Genomic DNA, 21,363 nt, shown 5'->3' with positions numbered 1-21,363 from the left:
CAGTCAACCAAAACAAAATTGGACAAATTGGATCAAATTAAGCTAAAAAAACTTCTGCACAGCAACAGAAACAATAGACAAAGTGAATAGAAAACCAAAGAATGGAAGAAAATATTTGTAAACTACCCCATCTGACAATAATTAGTAACTAGAATACATAGAGAGTTCCAACAACTTGATAGGAAAAAATTAATCCAATTTAAAAGTGGACAAAGGATCTGTATAGACATATCTGAAAAGAAGACATAAAAATAGCCAACAAGTATATGAAAAGATGCTCAACACCATCAGTCATCAGAGAAATGCGAATTAAAATTACCATGACCTACCACTGTGCCCCAATAAAAAATGCCTTTTATCCAAAAGACAGACAATAACATATGCTGATGAGGATGTGGAGAAAAGGGAACCCTGTTGGTGGAAGTATACATGAGTGTTACCACTATGGAGAACAGTATGGAGGTGCCTCAAAAATACTAAAAATAGAACTACCATATGACCCAACAAACCCATTGCTGATATATATCCAAACAATGGGAACCCAGTGTATGGAAAAGATACCTGCACTCTTAAGTTTGCCATAGTACTATTCACAATAACCAAGATACGGAATCAACTTGAGTGTCCATCAACTAATGAATAGATAAAGAAATTGTGATACAAAGACACAATGGAATATCTATCATACAGGCATAAAATAGAATGAATTACTGCCATTTGTGACAACATGAGTGGAACCAGAAAACATTAAATGAAATAAGCCAAGCATAGGAAGACAAATCTCACATGTTTTCACTCACATGTGGGAGCTAACTATTCAATACAGTTTATCTCATGGAGACAGAGAGTAGAATAATGGTAACCAAAAGGGTAATGGGAGGGAGGGATAAACTGGGAATGGTTCCTGGGTACAAAATAAAGTTAGTAAGATAGAATGAACAATAAGTAATAGCATAACAAAGTGACCATAATCAACAGTAAGTTTATGTATACTTTTAACTAAAGAGTGGAATTGGAATGTTCCCTATACAAAGAAATGTTAAATGCTTGAGGTGATGGATACGCCAGTTACCTTAATTTGACTAATTCAAATGTATGCCTATAACAAAATAGCACATGTACCCTTTAAAGGTATACAACCATCATGTATCCATAATAACTTAAAATTAAAAATTAAAAAACAACTTGCTAAAGCCAAAAAGATAATTTCTTGCCTCCCATGGTAGGAAATGTCCTGGGTTTAGCCTTATGCATGCTGGATCCATGAGCTCGAAGAAGCAAACGTCAAGGCTCATGTCTCAGCTCGGCTTTTCTCTGTGGGCTTCATGCTCAGGCTCCCTAGAAGTCAAAGGTAACTTCCAGACCTACACCATCCCACCTTTCTGCCACCCTGTTGGGCGGCACCTGTGGCTCAGTGAGGAGGGCACCGGTCCCATAAACCGAGGATGGTGGGTTCAAACCCAGCCCCAGCCAAACTGCAACAAAAAAAAAGAAAAAGAAAAACCAAATCAGATCACCTGAACAAAACACCATGGCCAGGGAAACAGTATATGTGATGTTCGTAGGCCTGGATCCATTTCAAATGATAATAGCAAGTAATTTTCCCCAAAGGAAAAGAAAGAAAATGGAAGTTGATTCCTTTCAGGTACCAAATCTAAAGAAGACAGTTTTGTAAAGGATCATACGTTTAGCTCTGGAAGTTGATTCCTTTCAGGTACCAAATCTAAAGAAGACAGTGCAGTTTTGTAAAGGATCATACGTTTAGCTCTCTGGAGAGGGAACGGTGAAGAAAATAGCATTGTAGATTATCTTACTTAATTTTTAGAATTTTGTGTGGTGTCCAATGCTGTTCTTGTTCTATAGATGAGAAAAGTGAGGTGTGGAATATTGACAGCCACCACATAACTATGAGAAAGAACTCTAGCAGTGGGACCTGGTGCTTCAAGGTCTGAAGTCCAAGTTCTTGTCCTTTCTTGTGAGGCTCAGCACTACTGCCCCAAAAGACAATAATTAAATGAGGGTGACACTGAATACAGTAAACTTCAATCGCATTTGACACAGGAAAGGTATTAAGCTCTGCGTGACTTGGGGGTACTGTACTTTCCTTGATATCTGTCCCTCACTCAACCATGCTTACAGCCATGAGGCTGGTCTAAAAAAACTTAAAAAAAAAATTCCCTTGAACTAAAGGGAAACTTATAACCCAGAATACAAAAAAGAATAATACATTACATTTTTGCATCAAATAATTTCCCTCTGATGTCTGACAAAAAGTATTTCTGTCTACTTTAACTCATAATAAAATTGTGTATAGATAATAAAATAATAAATATATAAAATAATATAAAGATATAATATATTTTATATTATAAAATAATATAAAAGATATAAAATAATAAAGCAACAGTTTAAAATTAAAAGAATAATTGTATTATCTTCCGTCCTCATCCAGCTTTCTGGAAATTCTTTTAAAAAACATAAATGCAAGGCGGCACCTGTGGCTCAAAGGAGTAGGGTGCTGGCCCCATATGCCGGCGGTGGCAGGTTCAAACCCAGCCCCAGCCAAAAACTGCAAAAAAACAAACAAAAAAAACCCCACAAACACAGGCTCAGCACCTGTGGCTCAAGCAGCTAAGGCGCCAGCCACATACACCTGAGCTGGCAGGTTCAAATCCAGCCAGGCCCACCAAATAACAATGACAGCTGCAACCAAAAAATAGCCAGGTGTTGTGGCGGGCACCTGTAGTTCCAACTACTTGGGAGGTGGAGGCAGGAGAATCACTTGAGCCCAGGAGTTGGAGGTTGCTGTGAGCTGTGATGCCACAGCACTCTACCCAGGGGGACAGCTTGAGGCTCTGTCTCAAAAAAAAAAAAAAAAAAAAAACCACAAATGCAGATGTGCATGTAACACACAAAATGTTGTTCCATTCAAATATGTAGATCCTCTCGCTTCGCTTTTCTGCTTAGGTACTCTGAAAACATGCAGTCTACCTGAGTACTCTGAGCTTCTCTTAGTATTAAATAATTTCCATGGAAACTGGGGCTAAAGAGAACATCTGACAGTCATTAAATAATATGCCACTTAAACAAGATTTTAATTTCCCTTGCTCTCCCTTTCGTTACATAATCAATAACTGCCAGTGTTTGTATTCCTTAATGATGTAACTCCTGGACGAGGCTGGAAGATGTTGGACTACTCCACACAGGTTCCTTCTACTATATAAGAGAATACAACTTCTATGTTTTAAAGAGATGCTTTGCAGCACAGATGAAGCAGAGAAAGAATCCAAGTGTTTCCAAGGCAGCTCAGCCTTTTAGCCACGGGAGGAGAATCCTGTATTTTTCTTTGTCTTGGTAATTTTCCAGCATGTGCTTTTACGCTTGCAAATGCCACATCAGAACCACAGATGGCAGCGTGATTTGAGCGTCTTTGCTCTTTAATCCAAATCCTAAATTGGATGGCAGTGGATATTAACCTCCCAGCTTCCCTCACCTCTGTCTCCCCCACACACACACTCCTGGTTGTTTTCATCTCATTGACCTTTCAAATATTTGACCTATTAGTATTTTTTACCAGCAAAACAAAAACACCAGAATCCTAATATTGTCAATACTGTTTCCCAGTGTTTTCATTCTTGTTTCAATGTGTATTCATTCATTCTCAAGTTAAACTGAGGTTATCAGAAGAATTCTGGGGTGGCCATTTGTAAGGGAAGATGTAATGTTGATAGTAGGATTGAGCTTGAGGTTTAAAAATTAAAATACACTGTTTCTATACAGTGTATTGTTCAAAATAGTCCTCCAAGATATAAGTGTTTGACCTAAAATTTTCCATTTTTCACTTTTTATGCAGATCCTAGATATGGCTTAGATGTGAACTTAAATCTCGAAACTACAAATTGCATACACATTTCACATATTAAGACTTAAAGATGTTAATGCACCAAATTTCAACAACCATGGAAATACTAATTTCTACCAAAAGATATGAAGATTATATATTATTTTAAACTGTTAGCTTATTTTTTGAAATCAATTTTTTTTTAAGTATGAATATCTACCAGGTGGAAAGCAAGGTTCTGAGAATTTGGGAGATGCAAAGATGAGCATGAATGGATCTGCCTTCAAGTTCAAGTGTATAACCCTCTGTTTAACTGTTGAACTCAAACAGATTATTCCCGTCTAAGTCATTTTGCTTTAAAAAGAACCTCTGCTATTATGCCATGGGTTCTTCTACTTGTCTTTTGCTACCAGTTCCCATACATTTGTGTGTACTGTACATGCAATTTGGGACTTCATCTAATGAATTAATTCATTCAACAAATATATGAGTACCTACTAAGTGCCATACACTGTACAAGTCACCATGGAGAGAGAGGAAGTCATTTCCCTAAGCTTGAGATGTGCACAGTCTAGGAGGCAAGGCCATCCAAAGAAGCCCACTAGTATAATGCACAATGGAACAGGCCACAGAGGCTTGTACAACACGTTCTGGGAACCCTGAGCAGAGGCCCTTGTGCTTACATTTTTATGTTTCTTTCTCTTTAGGTTCCTCTTTCTAACATGGATCTCCTAACACCCTAAAAACAGACCCTTGAAAGAAGACCACAATCAGACAGACTTATAAATCTGGCTCTAGCACTGACAACCTGTGTGTCCTTGGGAAATTTGTTTTAACCTCTCTGAGCCTGTAATTTCTCCCTCCATCATTTGGCCATGTTAATAATTCTGCACAGATGTGATGTGAGAATGAGGGGAGATAACTTTTGTGAAATGCCCAGTAACGGGCCTGAGCCTAATAAACATGATTATTCTCCCACATACACCCATAGTTTAAATTGCCTTTTTGGTCACATCTCATCTCTGACCTTGTTCACCAGCCTAACCTACAGTGGTAACAGTTCACGCTTACTGAGCATTTGCAAGGACCCAAGCATCCTTGGGGTTTTGTCTCAGTTCATCCTCACAGCTACCCCTTGAGTAGACACAGCCCAGACAATGATCTAACTTTATGGCTCCCATCATGACCAGCACTGTTCTGCCTGACCATTCCTGTTAATAATTATGCACCAGACTAGCCCCTCCGTCACTTCCTGGCTCACAAAGCCACGTATTATAATGTGGCAGATTGAACCACCTACTCTGACTGTGCCTCATTACCCAATACTCCCAACATGAGGCTTTTTGCTCCACTGGTCTGATATGGGAAAGAAGAGCTGCTGGACACAGGCCACAGAGAAGACCATACTACAGGGAGCAACAGGCTTCCTTCCCCACAGTCGCTTCTTATTTGCATTTCAAAATGCCCACCCTCCCTGCCCCCCTCCCCAGCCGAATGCCAACTCTTACAACCAGCTTTGTTATCTGTGTTGGTGGCTGAAATAGGCACATAGACACCCTTTAACTCTTTTCTGTCTGCTACATATATTTGAAGTTGACACTTATCCAGGAAGAAGAAAACCTTTACTTAAATATACTACAAGGGTAGAGTAAGATAAATGTCATTAGGAAAAGCATAAGAAGCTTCAAGAAAGCAGACATCACAGACTCTCAGGCACCCATGCCTGGCTTCCTACAGCACCTTCATTAACCACTTGACAGGAGTTTGAGCAAAGAGACTCTGATAACCTACCAGTAATCTCTTACCAGTTGCCCACCTGCCTTGCTCATGGGAGCCGCTATTCTATTCCAATTTCCTTTTCCTTTGAGGAAAACCGATGGTTTGATAAATGCTCAGCCTCTATCATAATCCCACATGCATGTAGGAAAGAAAAGACTGGCTAGAAATCACCTGGATTCTTCAGTACAAGCAGTCCCCAAGTTACAAACATCTGACTTACATACAACTCACACTTACAAATGGGAACTATTTAAGTCCCCGAGTTACAAACATCTGGCTGGTGTACGACTCACCCTTATGAACAGAGGCTACTGCAGGTAATAGGTAAATGTACCTGTTCCAACTTACATACAAATTCAACTTAAGAACAAATCCAGAAAACTTGTCTTGTTCTTAACCCAGTGACTGCCTGTATGTATCACAAGCTATGTGATAAGGTTTATGTCAGAAACCAAATGGCTTGTTTTATAATGCTAGTTCTTGGAAGGCAGAAGGCAGCAAGCCCAATTCTTCCAACTCAAAGGCGTTTCTGACCAACAGGTACAGCCATTCTCTTCAAGGTTCCCGGAGGAGGATGTACTGGGAGAGGCTGACACCTGCTGGGGTCTGCAGACTGAGCTGTCTTCATGGCAGTGTGCTTGGGTGTCCATTGTTCATGTCAATATTTTATGAGCTCACTGCATTTGAAACTTAGTATCTTATCAGTTGATGCCCTGTAGTTTCCGGATGGTGGGTTAGCCGCTTATAATGTTTCTTCCATGAGCTTCTTGTTTTCATCTGGAAATCAAAAAACATTTTATTTGCATCAAAATTTTCCTTTGGCCAGTTTCTTGGTCCATGTTGTCAGCTTTGTCAAAAATGCCAGTAATTGTATACAGGCGTTGTGGTGGGCACCCATACTCCCAGCTACGTGGGAGGCTGAGGCATGGAGATTGCTTGAGTCTAAGAGTTAGAGGTTGCTGTGAGCTATGATAATGCCATGGCACTCTACCAGGGTGATAGACTGAAACTCTGCCTCAAAAAAAAAAAATTTCTCATGTCCATTTTAATTCCTCTTATATATTTGTATGTACCTAATGGTATAAATTACCTGCCTTTAATTTATCAGTATCACAGTACTCATTGCAATCACCTTTAGAATAATAATAACTTAATATTATGTTCAGTAAGATGGTTGCTCATATAAACTTTTAGTTTATAAGTCTGCAAGGCAGATCACATTCCTTAGCCTCAAAACCAAACCCAAAACGTGTCCTCAACAAGTGTGTAATCCAAATGTAACCCCCTCTGGCTTCTTGCTCAAGCCAGTTTAGAAGGCATTCTCACGCCTTCCCCCTCCATGTCCCTCACTCATGTCCCCCACAATGACGTTAGTTCATCAGCTTCTATTGATTCAATTGCCCAGAAATCTCTTCTTTATAAATTTCACACTATTCTTCCTGCCACAGACTAGTACAACCAAACCTAATCACAGAACCTAGTAATTGGTCCTCCTAATCCTTTTTATTATTGTTTAATTTATTCTCAAAACTGAAGGCCTAGTTAATCTTAGACAAATCTCAAATATCGTATTTCACTTCCCTACTTAAAATCTTTCAGTGGTTTTCTGTCTCACTGATGATCACTTGTTTAATATGGTCCACTAAGCCCACCCTGCTGAAACCCTGCCTCCTTTCTGCCTCTGCACCATTCAGGCTGCTGCTTGTGTCTTAGCCACTCTGGCTGAGTTTGGGGAAACCCCAGGACAGTATGGAGGAACTTCCCACTAACTTGAGATAGAGCTGAAAACAAAGAATGACTCAGCCAAGTCTAGCTTGAGGTTATTAGAGGTTACTTCCAAAGGCACGTGCTCTCGGGAAACACAGGAATTCTTTTCCATATGGGCTTTCCTGCAAAATCCACATCTGTCCATCGTGTGGGGAAGCCTTAAATCCCCTTCCAATGAGTAGCACAGACCTTTCACATTGTGTCATTGTCTGGTCACCGTGAACTCAGCATGCATAGGACCATCACCACGCACCTTCTTACAACCTCTGCTTTGTCAATGACATTACAAGTCTCCATCAGGCACAGATGTTAGTATCACAATCAGCTACAGCTACAGCAGTTCAAAGCAGGTAGGGCCGAAGTCTAAGCCGGCCCCTTCAAGGCCAGAAAGTGCTGAGGCACCCAAGAAAGTGCAACCACTTTCCCTATGCCCGGTAGTTATCTTTGTAGTTGCTTAATCTGCTTCGTAACAGTCTTGCTGAGCACTGCAGGCTGGCGCAGCCTTTCAATCATGTGGTGGGGAACTTACATTTTTCTCTCACTGGCCCAAGCCGTTTTCTACCTCAGAACATTTATTTCTACATACCGTTCATTTCCTGAACTAGCTTCTAGCCCTCGCCTGTCCTCTTAACCGAGCTACATTTATTTATCCTGTAGATGGCAGCTCAGGGAATAATTTCCTCCCCATCCATCCTACCCATAGCATGCTCTCAATTTGATGCCATAGTCCTTTTACCAAAGTACCCTGAATTCTTTCACAGGTCAATTCACAACAGTAAGTAATTGTTTAATATTGTGTTCCTTGATAGAATGATGGCAAGTGGGAACCTTAATGCACAAACCCAGATATGCAACAAATAAACCACTATTTTGGTTTTTAAAATCAACTTAAATCCAATCCCTGCTTAATCCATTTAAATCCAAATCCTACCAATCTGGAGAGAATGTTAATCCCAATTACCATTGAGTTCTCCTCCTCCCATTTCCTCTGTGTCATTAAAAAAAGAAAAAATCTGAGTGGGGTATCTTATTCTGTCTCAAAGCACTAAACTACAGAGGCCCATCCTGTCCACAGTTCTCACGTGATTACTTTTAACCCCAGTGGCCCCTGCCCTACCTCAGGCTGTGGAATCCTCAGCTTTACTTGGTGACCTTGAATCTACTTCTTTCTTCCTAATTCTGTGCTTGCTCTGAGTATAATCTTTCAGAAAATCAGAAAGTCTGCTTTCAAAGAATGTCTACTTTCTGCTCGGCAAACATCCTTGAAGGAAGAAACAGACGTTATCTACTCAAACTTAGAAGGAACGGCAAAATATAGGAGGAAAGAAAACACAGATGCATGTTTAGAGACGATCCATGTGGGTGACACTTGCTCAGAGAATATGGCCACCATATATATTTACGGAAAGAGTAAATGGATTTGAATTATCAGTTCACAACGCTATCATATGTCTGTTTTGTATGTATCTGAAGGTGTTGACAGACACGCGTACACGTACAGACAGAGGAGAGAGAAAGAGAAATGGGAGCTGACACGCACGGCCAGCAGAGGAGCAGCCTCTCTGCTTCCTGTCCTGCCCATCTCAGCACTGGTCCAGCCCCAGCTCCACAATCAGCTGTGCACTGCAGACACCACCACTGTCATCTTGCTAAAATAAGAGAAAAATGAATATTTTCTCTAAGATGCCTAAAAGTACATATATATTTTCCAGAGGGTGATAGTAGTTTTTCTTCCCCTATAAAATGAGCAGGGAATGTGACTTATTTGGAGGTAGAATAAGACCCCATTTGACTTTTTATCACATGTGAAGAACTTAAGAGTTTCAGGTATGATTAGAGTTTAAATCAAGCAGCTTCTAATAGAATCATGCACCATGATGTTTAGATAACTTTCTTCTCAAATTAAAAAAAAATTCCATTTCTCCCTACCAAAAACTGAGACACATTTTGGAAAAAGAGATAGAATTTATTACCCTTTTATATAAGGCTGAATGAGATCCTCAGCTGTATTTCTTTTTATTTTTCTGGCAGACCTCCAGCAATTGTGCTGTGCTTACAGAAATTTCATTCAACTCTGAGGCTACTTACTATCTAATATATATGTTTAGACTTAAGAATATCAAATAAAGACAAATCATTTCCTGGTAATTGGGCTTTCCTTCAGCTATGACGATTTGGATTTTGCAAAATGTATTTGAACCTTCCAGTACTGAGGCTGATCTTGACTTTGGCAAGCTACTTGTCCTGTAACTCTGGTTCTTTTAGGAACAAGCTCCCAGTTCCAGGAAACACATTTGCTCAAATGTAAGGGGGCTACAACTCAAGCAATCTGCTCCCTAATCGCCTTGTAATAATATTATTTTTGATTCTGTGTTTTTTTTCTGTGTTTTAGTGACCTCCTAATCAACGTATGATTTCATCTGCACATCTAGAAACCCAGTGTCATATCCCATTTCTGGCTAGCATGCTGCCTCCTATACTACCATTTCCATAAACTCAGCATCTGATAAAGGGTCACTCCTCTTGCAACGGACTCATATTTTGCTTTCACAGATACCCCTGACCATTTATGACCCCATTCCATGAGCCCAAGCCCCCATCCTAAACAAGTTAGACAAGATTGCCTTGTTTCAGAATTTAAATCCTTATCAAAGAATTCCAGTACTATATTTCTAGTTTTAAAAGAATCCTAGGGGCAGCACCCATAGCTCAGTGGGTGGGGCGCCAGCCACATACCACAACAAAAATAGCCAGGTGTTGTGTTGGATGCCTGTAGTCCCAGCTACTTGGGAGGCTGAGGCAGGAGAATCACTTAAGCTCAAGAGTTTAAGGTTGCTGTGAGCTGTAGTGCCACAGCACTCTACCGAGGGCACCAGCTTATGACTCTGTCTCAAAAAGAAAAAAAGAATTTTACAGATACCTGGCCATCATTTGTATCTAATTCATTAATTCATTCCAATCACTGAGAAAGTCAACTTTTTAAACCAAGGATATTCAGCCTTTTTAAAGCAGATTACTTTATTTCATAGACAAGTTGGTGCAGAATCTTTGTTCTGTGGCACCATCTCTAAAGACAAGTCAGGAAAAATGCTGTTATCCTTTTATTCTAAGGATATGGAATACAGTGTTATTTGGGTCCTCAGCAAACCTGTACACTCAGAGGCGTTAGATCTAATGACACCATCAACATGAGGAGACACACATCCATTCTCCACGTGGAAATGAAGCACGCTTTCTGGTGTTACAGAAGCTGCTTCTCAAAACCATTATGGCAGGGAAGTACCCCCAAATCACAATCACTATGCGAATGGCACATCACATAAGCCATATGACAAATGAGGAAAAAATCAGGTCACAGACCATTATTCAAGAGAAAAATAACATAAAAGTATCCAACCATAAAATTATAGCCAAAAGTGCTGTCATAAGCCAGCATCTGTAATGGAAATAGCAAGGATGGAAATTGCTACTTAGGTATGTAAGGTTCTGGTTCTACCAGACCAATGTTGACCCAGAACACCAATGGTCTCTGTCAATGCTTGCCTGGTCCCCAGCAACACCATTCTTCTTCAACCCAACGTGGACCACCTGACCCCACTTGTAGTTTTACACCATCAAAAACCAAGCCTGGCTTCAACAAAGAGGAATTTAAGAAATTCCAGACCAATATTCCAATGTGACATTCATTCACACTCTGACCTCACCTCATAAGTAACTGTATCTGGATATTTTTCTTCTGTTCACTCAAATTTCACAGCATGGCTTTTAAAACCAGGTGGGTGTAAGTTCTAATCCTATTTCCAGGATCCTAAAGATGAGGAAACTTTAACATCTGACTTCTTGCCTATGAAATGGATATAAAATATTCACTTGCAGAGTTATTATAACCAACCACACATGTGTACAGAGGGAGTTAGAAGTCAGTGGAAATCAGGCAAGGAGGAGGCAGAAGGAGGGAATAGGTACAATGAAGACTATTTGGTGAAGGGCATGTAATAACCACTCCTCCAGCCCTTGCCCCCCTCCCTAAGACCAGTGGGGAACAAGCCCCTACCCTTGAAAAGGAAACCTCTCCTAAACCTTTTAGTTCCAGCCCTCTCAAGGGTGGAGAAGTTAGATTCTGGGAAGAAACTTGAAGATAAGAAAAGGAGGAAGGGAGGAGTGGATTCCAAATAAAGACTCGGGTGAAAAGGTCCCAACTTACCCAACAGTTCTCGGAAATTTACCCAACACTTGTTTTGTACACCTGAATTGTGTAACCCCCTATGATATACCCCATCTTATGATCATGAAGTAATGTACCTGTGATGTATCTTGTGATTTATGAATCAATGTGTACCCCCCCACCCTGGGACCCCACCTTAACCGCTATGATTGGCTTCTGTATTGCGCTAGCTTGCTGAGCATACATGATTATGCAAAATAATAGTATAAAAAGACTTCTCACCCACTATTCGAGGCTGCTTGCCTATATGGTATCAGCCCCCTATAGGTGCACCTGCAGGTGTATCAAATTATCAATAAATTTCTATTAATTAATTACATCAGAAGTGGGGTCCATCCTTCTCTCGCATCTGCCATTTTATTTCAGCACACTAGTTTACCCCGACATAATCATTACAAAAGTGATTTATGTAACCAAAAATATTTTTACCCCCATAATATTTTGAAATAATTTTTTTAAAAAACACTGAAAATGGATCAAAATAATATATAATTGTGTGTAATGAAACACAAATAACTATTTTAAATTCAGTTCTTCAGGTACACTAGCCACATTTTAAATGCCATATGTGGCCACTACCCTATTGGGTAACACAAATAAGAGAATGTCGCTATACTGACAAGTTTCTGCTAGACAGCTCTGGCAGAGACAGTATCTAAGGAACTATATATTCCATTACTGAGCTTCAAAGCATTTAATTAATTACCTTTTTTTAATGTATGAACAAATGAGACAGATGGCCTACAGGCCATCTGCTACTATGACTCAAGTGTTTAAAGTTAAAATTATTCATACTTATCATGGTCATATGAATAATAAGGTTTTCAGTTTTGAGTGTTCAATTCTTAGCTTAGAATCTAAGCATCTAAGAGGAATTAACCTGGGCCAGGTACAGTGGATCATGCCTATCTATAGTCCTAGCATTCTGGGAGGCTGAGGTGGGTGGATCACCTGAGTTCAAGAATTAGAGACCAGCCTGATTACAGCGACACCCTGTCTCTACTAAAAATAAAAAAAAAACTAGCCAGGCATTGTGGTAGGCACCTATAGTCCCAGCTATTCGGAAGACTGAGGGAAGCAGATCACTTGAGCCCAGGAGTTTGAGGTTGCTGTGAGCTATGATGCCACCACACCCTACTCAAGGTATGTGAGTGAGACTCTGTCTCAAGAAAGAAAAGGAAGGAAGGAAGGAAGGAAAGAAGGAAGGAAGGAAGGAAGGAAGGAAGGAAGGAAGGAAGGAAGGAAGGAAGGAAGGAAGGGAGGGGACCTTTAGAAATAGAAATCACATTAAATATCCTTGGAAGATTTTGAAATGCTTTTCTTCAAAATATTAAGAGTTAAACTAAATCTTCTGAAAGACTAGATCTTAAAGGAAACCTAATGTCTAGTTTTTAGGTACAATTTAGTAGTGTTTATATTGACTCATGATAAAGACACATTTGTTCCAAACTCTTTAGATTCTGTTATTCTTTTATGACTTGACATGAGATAGACTAGACAATGCACTCATAGGTTTCCCAACTTTTACTACTAGTTTCTTTCTGTTGCTACCTTCCAAAAGGTCATGTATTACCCTCCCAAAAACACTTTTCCCCGTTATTCATCTGGGAACACTTCAGGCAGAGCAGTTGCCATTTCAGAGTGCAAATCTATATCATTCAATGGAGAAAATCATGTGGCATAAAATACAATATTTTCCATTATTCACTATCCATTCATTCCATCAGCAAATAGTATTGAGTATCTGGCATTTATCAGGCCCTTGGCTACAGTGATAAGTAAAATAAACATGTTCCTTCTTCTATGGTACTTATGAATGAACATTTTAGTTCAGTTTGACTTAGATGACTATAATTATGTTACATTTTAAGTTGCCTTAATTTCTTACCTTCAGATAAAGGGAGAGGCATTCTAACCTATTGGAATCTTCGTAGTCAAGTCAAAATTACATTTTACAAAGGCTTCAAATCCTGATCTTACTCACCAGGCCACCAATTAGAGCTAAATCCCCATGATGGCAAATATTTCATAAGCCAACTGTAATTAATTAGTATTGGTGTCTGCCCTACTCTGAGAAGTTGTACTGAGGCTAGATATAGTGGGAGTGAATGAAATAGTGTGATCTATTACCAATATCTTCCATGAGCTCAAGAGATTTGAGGATGATAATTATGCCTAGTTATTTGCATTACCTGGGGGGAAAATGAGCACAGTGGCATGAAGAGGTGTTTTGCCAGAGCAGGAAAGCAAGTAAGGGCAAAGACATAGAGGCATGGACAGGCATGACTCATTCCAAGAAGGGCAACTGGTCCCAGTGAAAATAATGTAGTAAGGGTGGAGCTAAAAGAGCCAGCAAGAAAATGTAGACCCAGGTTATGAACCATCTTGAATGCCCAGGATTAAGTTCAGATAGTTCATCTCTGAACCTTTAGGCAATTCCCAGTCTTCACTGGTCCTCAATCTGAATCAATGTCTCATCCTTTCTGCTGTTGGTTTTCTAAAAAGCTCTCTCTGTCCTCTAGACTTCCTCCTAACCAAGACATCTGTACCCACATGAATCATCTCATTATCATTAAATTTAACATGCTTAAAAATCATCTCTAAATTTGATGGGCTCTCCATTTACATGGAACTAAATTTCATAATAGCCAATAAAACAAGATCAGTCAGGTGATTTAATCACCAACATGGAGTCCTACTTAAAACCATTTATGAGAACTATGTTAAGATAGCCACATATAGCTAAGGAGGTGTTTTTCTTATTCAAAGTGAAGATAAATGTGTATCTAGCACACTAAAGATAGAGCAATAAAGGAAACTATATTATGAAATCCTGTCCCCCCAAAATGTTCAATTTGTCATGTCTATGACAGAAGTATGTAAATATTCTCTGAATGACAATTCCCCCCAAAACAACCTCCTTTTTTTTCTATCAACAGTATGTGCATATGTGTGTACACATGTGGATGTGGGGGGGCTAAAGATAAGACAGAAAAATGAAAACTAGCTATACAATTACCAGTGAACAACTCATTGCAACATCTGATATATCATTCTTAAAACTGTAAAATTATTCAATATACTAAAGAGATGAGTTCTAGAATGTCTAAAATTTGTATAGTGGTGGTCTCTTGATCTTCTAGGGAATATACACTGTATGAAGAAGGTAATAGTATTTGTAGATTTTAATCTAAATACCAAATGAAAAAACTATGAAAAAAATAATGGCTTTAATTTATTCAGTCAAAAAAAATAGTCTCATGCTACAAACCTGTCAAGAGAACTGACTATTTGTCTATCTCTGCCCCCTTGTGGCCAGATGTGGCTCTCAGGGAGGGTAAGCAAATTTTTAAAGGAGGAAAACAAACACTTCAGGTTTGAACACAGACATAAGAAAAAGCAAAAATAAATCCATCCATGTTGTTAGTCAAATAAAACAAAAATGAATTATTATATGTAATACATAACAGAATAATTTTATTCCCATCAATGTGTGTATACTTAGTGTAACATCTGTGGTTAATTTTTGAGAGCTACTGGACAAGAATAGTAATAAATGTAAGATGCTAAATTAATCTGAGACAGAAACAAATAGCAAAATTATGGTTAATTTTAGGCCTTCAGAGTCTTGTAATGGTAATTATATAGAGTATTGTTTTGTTCAGACACTACATAAACCATATGATATATGTCATTCAAGCATACAGTGAATTTTCTTGAAAACCTACGCTATGCCAGACACTGGATCAGATCTTGGGAAAAAATACTAAATGTAGTTTTGCCCTCAGGGAGTATGTTCCTTGTAAGGAAAACAAAAGCCAAATACAAATAATAACACTAAAATATAACAATCTCAAACTGATGTTTGAAGGAAAATAATATGGTTCTATAAAAGCCAATAATAAAAGAAATAGATCTACCAGGGAAAGAGAGAAAAAAGGGAGAAGGTAGGGGAATCTGTGAGTGTCCTGGGGCAGGGATAATATGCGAACTCTGTACTTTCTGCTCAATTTTCTAATGGACCTAAAACTGCTCCAAAAAACAAAGTCTTTTAAAAAAAAAAAAAGTGGTTTTTTTTGTCTTTTTTTTGAGACAGAGTGTCACTCTGTCACCCTAGGTAGAGTGCCATGGTGTCATTATAGCTCACAGCAACCTCAAATTCTTGGGCTCTAGAGATCTTCCTGCTTCAGCCTCCTGAATAGCTGGGACTACAGGCAGCCACCATGATGTTTGGCTAATTTTTCTATTTTTAGTAGATATGGGTATTACTCTTGCTCAGGCTTGTCTTGAATTCATGAGCTCAAGTGATCCTCCCCTCTCAGGCTCTCAGAGTGCTAGGAATACTGGTGTGAGCCACTGTGCCCAAACAACAAAGTCTATTTTTTAAAAAAGAAGACAAAGAAGCATTTCAAAGGCAAATGGTGCTAGGCTGGAAAGAAGGAGGCATGCATAGCATAAGAAGATACACAAACAAATGCTCTGGGCAGGACAATGGCAGGGTCCGTGCCAGTGCCTGGAGCCCAGAGAGGGAGAAGAGAGTGTAAGGAACATGGAAAGGTATTCAAGGCCAAAGTTGGCAGGCCATAGGGGCCATATTATAAATTTAGGTCATTAAGAATAATAGGAAGCCACTGAAAAGTTTCAAACAGGAGGGTGTTTTGATCTGTATTTTAGAAGGGCATTAGGGCAGAATAAATAACATGCTACATTTATTGTCATATGTTTAGTGAGTGTTTACTAGATGACAGCCTCTGATCTAAGATTTGAAGCATAAAAATTTAATTGTCATGAGTAGGCAATAGACTATTGTAGTAGTCTCACCAAAAGACAGTGCCTTGCACTAGAATGGTGGCAATGGGCTCGGTGCTCATAGCACAGTGGGGAGGGTGCCGGCCACATACACTGAGGGTGGTGGGTTCAAACCCAGCCCGGGACAGCTAAACAACAATGGCAACTGCAACAAAAAATAGCCAGGAGTTGTGGTGGGTGCCTAAAGTCCCAGCTACTTGGGAGGCTGAGGTGACAGACTCGCTTAAGCTCAAGAATTTGAGGTTGCTGTGAACTGTGACACCACTGCACTCTACCAAAAAAAAAAAAAAAAAAAAAAAAAGAATGGTGGTAATGGAGATGAATGGGGATTTGAAAAGTGTTTAGAATAGCCAGACAGTGGTTGAATATGGAGCTTGAGAGAAAAGGAGTGATATGGATAACTCCTTGGTTCCTGGCTTACGCGATGGGATGGATGGGAGTTACATCCTATAAACAAAATTCCAAAGAAGATCAGGTTTAGAGAGTCAGAGCAGTCGGGGAGAAGAATACACTTACTTTTGGTTTTTGAAACATTGAATTTAAAGAGTTTCTGAGGCATCCAAATACAGGTGTGGGATAAACCCCTGGAAAAATGGACTAGGTCTAGGAAAACAACTAAAAAGTCCAGCCAGAGAAGCTTTAGGTACTTTGGTTAGAAAAGAATAAAAGACATTACTTAAGAAAGCTGCTTTGGGCAGTGCCTGTGGCTCAAAGGAGTAGGGTGCTGGCCCCATATACCGGAGGTGGTGGGTTCAAACCTGGCCCTGGCCAAAAACTGCAAACAAACAAACAAAAAAAGCTGCTAGAGCATCTTGGGAGGAGGAGAGACTTCAATTTAATACATGTAAGTTGTAGAAATTGGAGGAGTTAAGAGTTTGCTGGTGATAGGAAAGCAGGGAAAATCAATAAAAATGAGTTCACCAAATGGCCTATTCCCTGAAAACCAACCCACCAAACACACTGATATAACAAGAATAATCTTATAAGCTTTAAGAGGAATATTTTTATTTGATGACCAAATATAAAACAGTTTATATGTGCCATATAAAAGTTGGATTTCTACACAGAAATTATGTATTTGTACTGATTTTAATTTTTATAAATGTCATTTTTTAAATTAAAGGATAGCTGTGTACATTAATGCAATCATGGGGTACAGTGTGGTGTTTTCATATACAATTTGAAATATTTTCATCAAACTGGTTAACATAGCCTTTATGTTATTTTCCTAGTTACTGTGTTAAGACGTTTATATTCTACTTTCGGAAAGATCCACTTGTACCCTTGTAAGATAAACCACAGAGGTGATCCCTCCAATGACCTTCCCTCCACCCATCTAAATATCATTTTGTATTGAGCCAATCTACTGGCATTCATCTGTTATCAAAGTATTTTTAATCAATTTTATTCTTCATTCACATCTTTTCCATTTGGTTCATTGTGGTCTTTCTTTGTTTTCACTGCCTCTTGTGCTTTCACAAAGAATCATTTTGCACATTGCTATCAACCAAGTAAAGATACCTTAATTGTTCCTGGGTAGAAATCACATTTTTAGTTCCATGTGAGTTTTAACTAATGGTGATTCTTCTGAATGAATTTACATTTTAATTCTAAATTTAATTTAATTCAAACGTTTGCTTTAAGTTTTAATTTAATTTAAAATTCTGATTTATTTTGGTGGCTGTGAATTTAAATTCAAAGTTTAATCTTAATTAAAGTTTAATTTAATCCTAAACTTTAAATGCTAGAAAGATAAAATTAAAGCTGATATGCCATTTGAAGAAATGGCAGAAAAATAAGAAAAATGCTTGAAGTTTAACCAAATAGAAAATAACATTCAAAGATAACTGAAACTATTTCTCACATAGAAAAGCAGTCTCATTACACACACACACACACAAAGGCTAGAACACAGCTTTTCCTTTGAGAATCATTTTAAATGAATACTGATTCTGTTTTGCTACACTTTAGCACTTATGGATTTTTTTTAAGCATGTTCTTGGGTGATATATGAACCTTAAAATATTATTGTCCAGAATATCATATTTTATCATTAGGGGCCAAACTTACACATCCTAGTAACTTTAACTATTAAAATTATTTGGATGAATTTGTAAATTTGGTGAATCTGGTGAGTCTGATCATTTGGCAAATCTCTGTTCAGTGAACTGGTCCTTTAGTAAATGTATTTTCAAATTAGAAAGTAAATAATGTACTGTAATAAAAACAATTTTTGTTTTTTCAAAACACTTACGGTCTAGAAAGAGAGATGAATACCTCAAATAGTTGTAAACTTTCTGAGACTCCAGGTATAGTGGCTCCTATAATTCTAACACTTTGGGAGGCTCAAACAGGAGGATAATGGAAGACCAGGAGTTTGAGACCAGCCTGAGCAACATTAGAAGATCCTGTCTCTATAAAAAATAGAAAAATTAACTGGGCCTGTTGGGACTCCCCTGTAGTCTCAGCCACTTGGAAGGGACAGGAAGATCACTTGAGTCCAAGGCCTTGAGGTAGCTGTGAGCTATGATGATACCACTGTGCTCCAACCTGTGCAATAGAGTGAGACTCTGTCTCAAAAAAAGAAAAAACTTTCTGATAACTTAGAAAGGAGGCAGGTGCAAAGCTCTGTGGTTGCATGGGAGGGAGAGTGAGTGAGCAGCCACCCATTTGACCTCAGTAGAAATTCCCAAGGTTCAGAATGGTAATAAGAATGTAGCTGATTATTTGAAAGAGTTTTTCCAACCAGAAATGGGGAAAAAAGACTCGTCATTTTTCAAAGTGTGAAAGGCCATGCTGTTTTCTGAGAATGCCAAATAATGTTGCATCAGCATCTTGCATCAGCAGCTGATGTTCAGAAGGCAAATTATAAAAAATGATGAATGATTGTAAAAGTTGAATTATTTTAGGAAATTGAGTTTCTTGTTAATTAACGGCACTCAGAATTCAATTGGATGTAAGGTATGAAAGAAACAGATCCCAAGATGGCGTGCACTTTTCAAGTTGGACAAGTGGGCGAATTACTGAACAGAAAAGTTCAGAGAGGGGAATATTAGAAGGAAAGCTGATCAGAGAGACAAAGAAAGAGAGATTATAAGTTTGCGTTTAGAAATAGTGAGTTTGAGGGACTTGTTCAGGATCTAACTTTAGAACATCAAATAGGGATAAAAAGGGTATGGAATTCAAGAAAGATGTGTAGTTTAGAGAAAAGGCTTAGAATGAGGGGTATATATTGCAATTGAAACCACACGAGTAATCGATATCAACAAAATATGTAGACTTTAAAAAAGAAAAAAAGAAAGAAAATATTTGGGATAGAACCTGGAGGAACATCAGCATCGAAGGAACAGTCAGATGAAAAAGAGTCCCTGAAGTTAGACTGAGAAAGAGTGGCTAGAAAAGTAGGGAAAGTACACTAAGAAAGGGGAGCACGTCTCAGGGGAGGGAGAGGGTGGTCAACAGAACTAAATATTTGGGGAAGATTGAATGATAATCAGACAGGAAGTCTTCGTGGACTGTGTCACTCATTAGAGTGGTGAAGGCAGGGGTCAGGTTGCAGGAATGAGGATGTAGAAACAGCAAATGACAATAATGACGGAGGGAGCAGCAGCTCCAGGGAACGGTTTTCTCAAGGTTGTGGGATATGAGGGTTTCAACGCAGAAAGTGAAAGTGGAATGAGAGTTTGAAGATGCCTTTGCTTTGTGAGCAAGGTGTTTAATGTTTGTGATCCCAATGCTTTCATCTGCAATATGTGAAACAGTGTCTACATCATGACATCTGAGGATTATAAGCCTTGTGAAGCTTGCCATATTGCCTGGCACATGCTGACCACTTACTAATCCTGGCTAGTAGGAAATAGCAGAGGTAGTGGGATTGAAACAGGAGGAAAGGAGGGAAGTGGAGATTTGGATCCATGTCTATGTGGAGATTTGGCACTAGACATCTGCAAAGTTTCAATCTCATAACCATCATTCCTCAGGCAAGAAGGCAGGGTAGTGGACTCAGAGGTTTCAGAAGAAAGAAAAAGGATTGTATTTCTCATATCCACAGAAAGGAGGGGAAGAAATTAAAATTTATCATTGTCTTCTCCAAAATGTTCATTAAAATAAATGCTTTGTCCATATTATCTCATTTAGTCTCAAAATGAGGTAGATATTACTCCCACTTCACAAATGAGCAAATGTAGACTTTTGTATTAGAATATGCTGTGCTAAAAATATCAAACAATGACTCAATGTAGAATACATTTGTCTCTTTCTCTTAAAAACAGTCTAAGAGGGTGATGGGGCTGTTTCCTCATAGTAATTTAAGGATTCAAGCTGATAAAATCGCTGCCACTTTTCACAATATGGCTTCCAAGCTTGTCATCTCCAGACAAGTGAAAACTAGGAAGGAAGGATTTTCTTTTAAATCTTTTTTGCCTTTCTTTGTTGGCCAGGAAGTTGGCATAGGCTAACTTGGAAGGTACACCCCTAACTTCTGTTTATGTTCTATTGACTAGAAATTATTCACATGCCATAGCCAGAAATCTCTTCCAGAGATTGTTTATTTGTTTGAGAAGGTTTGAGAACAGGGAAGAAGATCATGAGTTTATTTTAGAAACATTGCATCAAAGTTTATAAATGCAAACCGAATTTTACATGTACAAGTAGAGGATAAGAGAAAATTTTAAAGGAATTTCAAGGAGAACGTCAGTTGTAAAGTAAATAAGACCATCAAGCTTTGAAATAAGTAAGGTTTCAAAAAAACTATAGTGGCCATAGGATTGTGATCTTTCCATACATAATACATTCCTGAGAGAATCCCTACCTACTATAAAAAGTGGGTAAGGATAAGAAGGAAAATTGGTCCCAAATTAGTAAGCAGATAACTGAACTGTCATTCCAGAAACTATAGTAAGGAATTAAGAAGTAAGAATAGGAGATTTAGTAAAGCATTTGC

The sequence above is a fragment of the Otolemur garnettii genome, unplaced genomic scaffold (genome assembly GCF_000181295.1).
Source record: "Otolemur garnettii isolate 467f Iridium unplaced genomic scaffold, OtoGar3 scaffold00010, whole genome shotgun sequence".
Classification (NCBI taxonomy): domain Eukaryota; kingdom Metazoa; phylum Chordata; class Mammalia; order Primates; family Galagidae; genus Otolemur; species Otolemur garnettii.
This window is presented reverse-complemented; position numbering follows the sequence as displayed.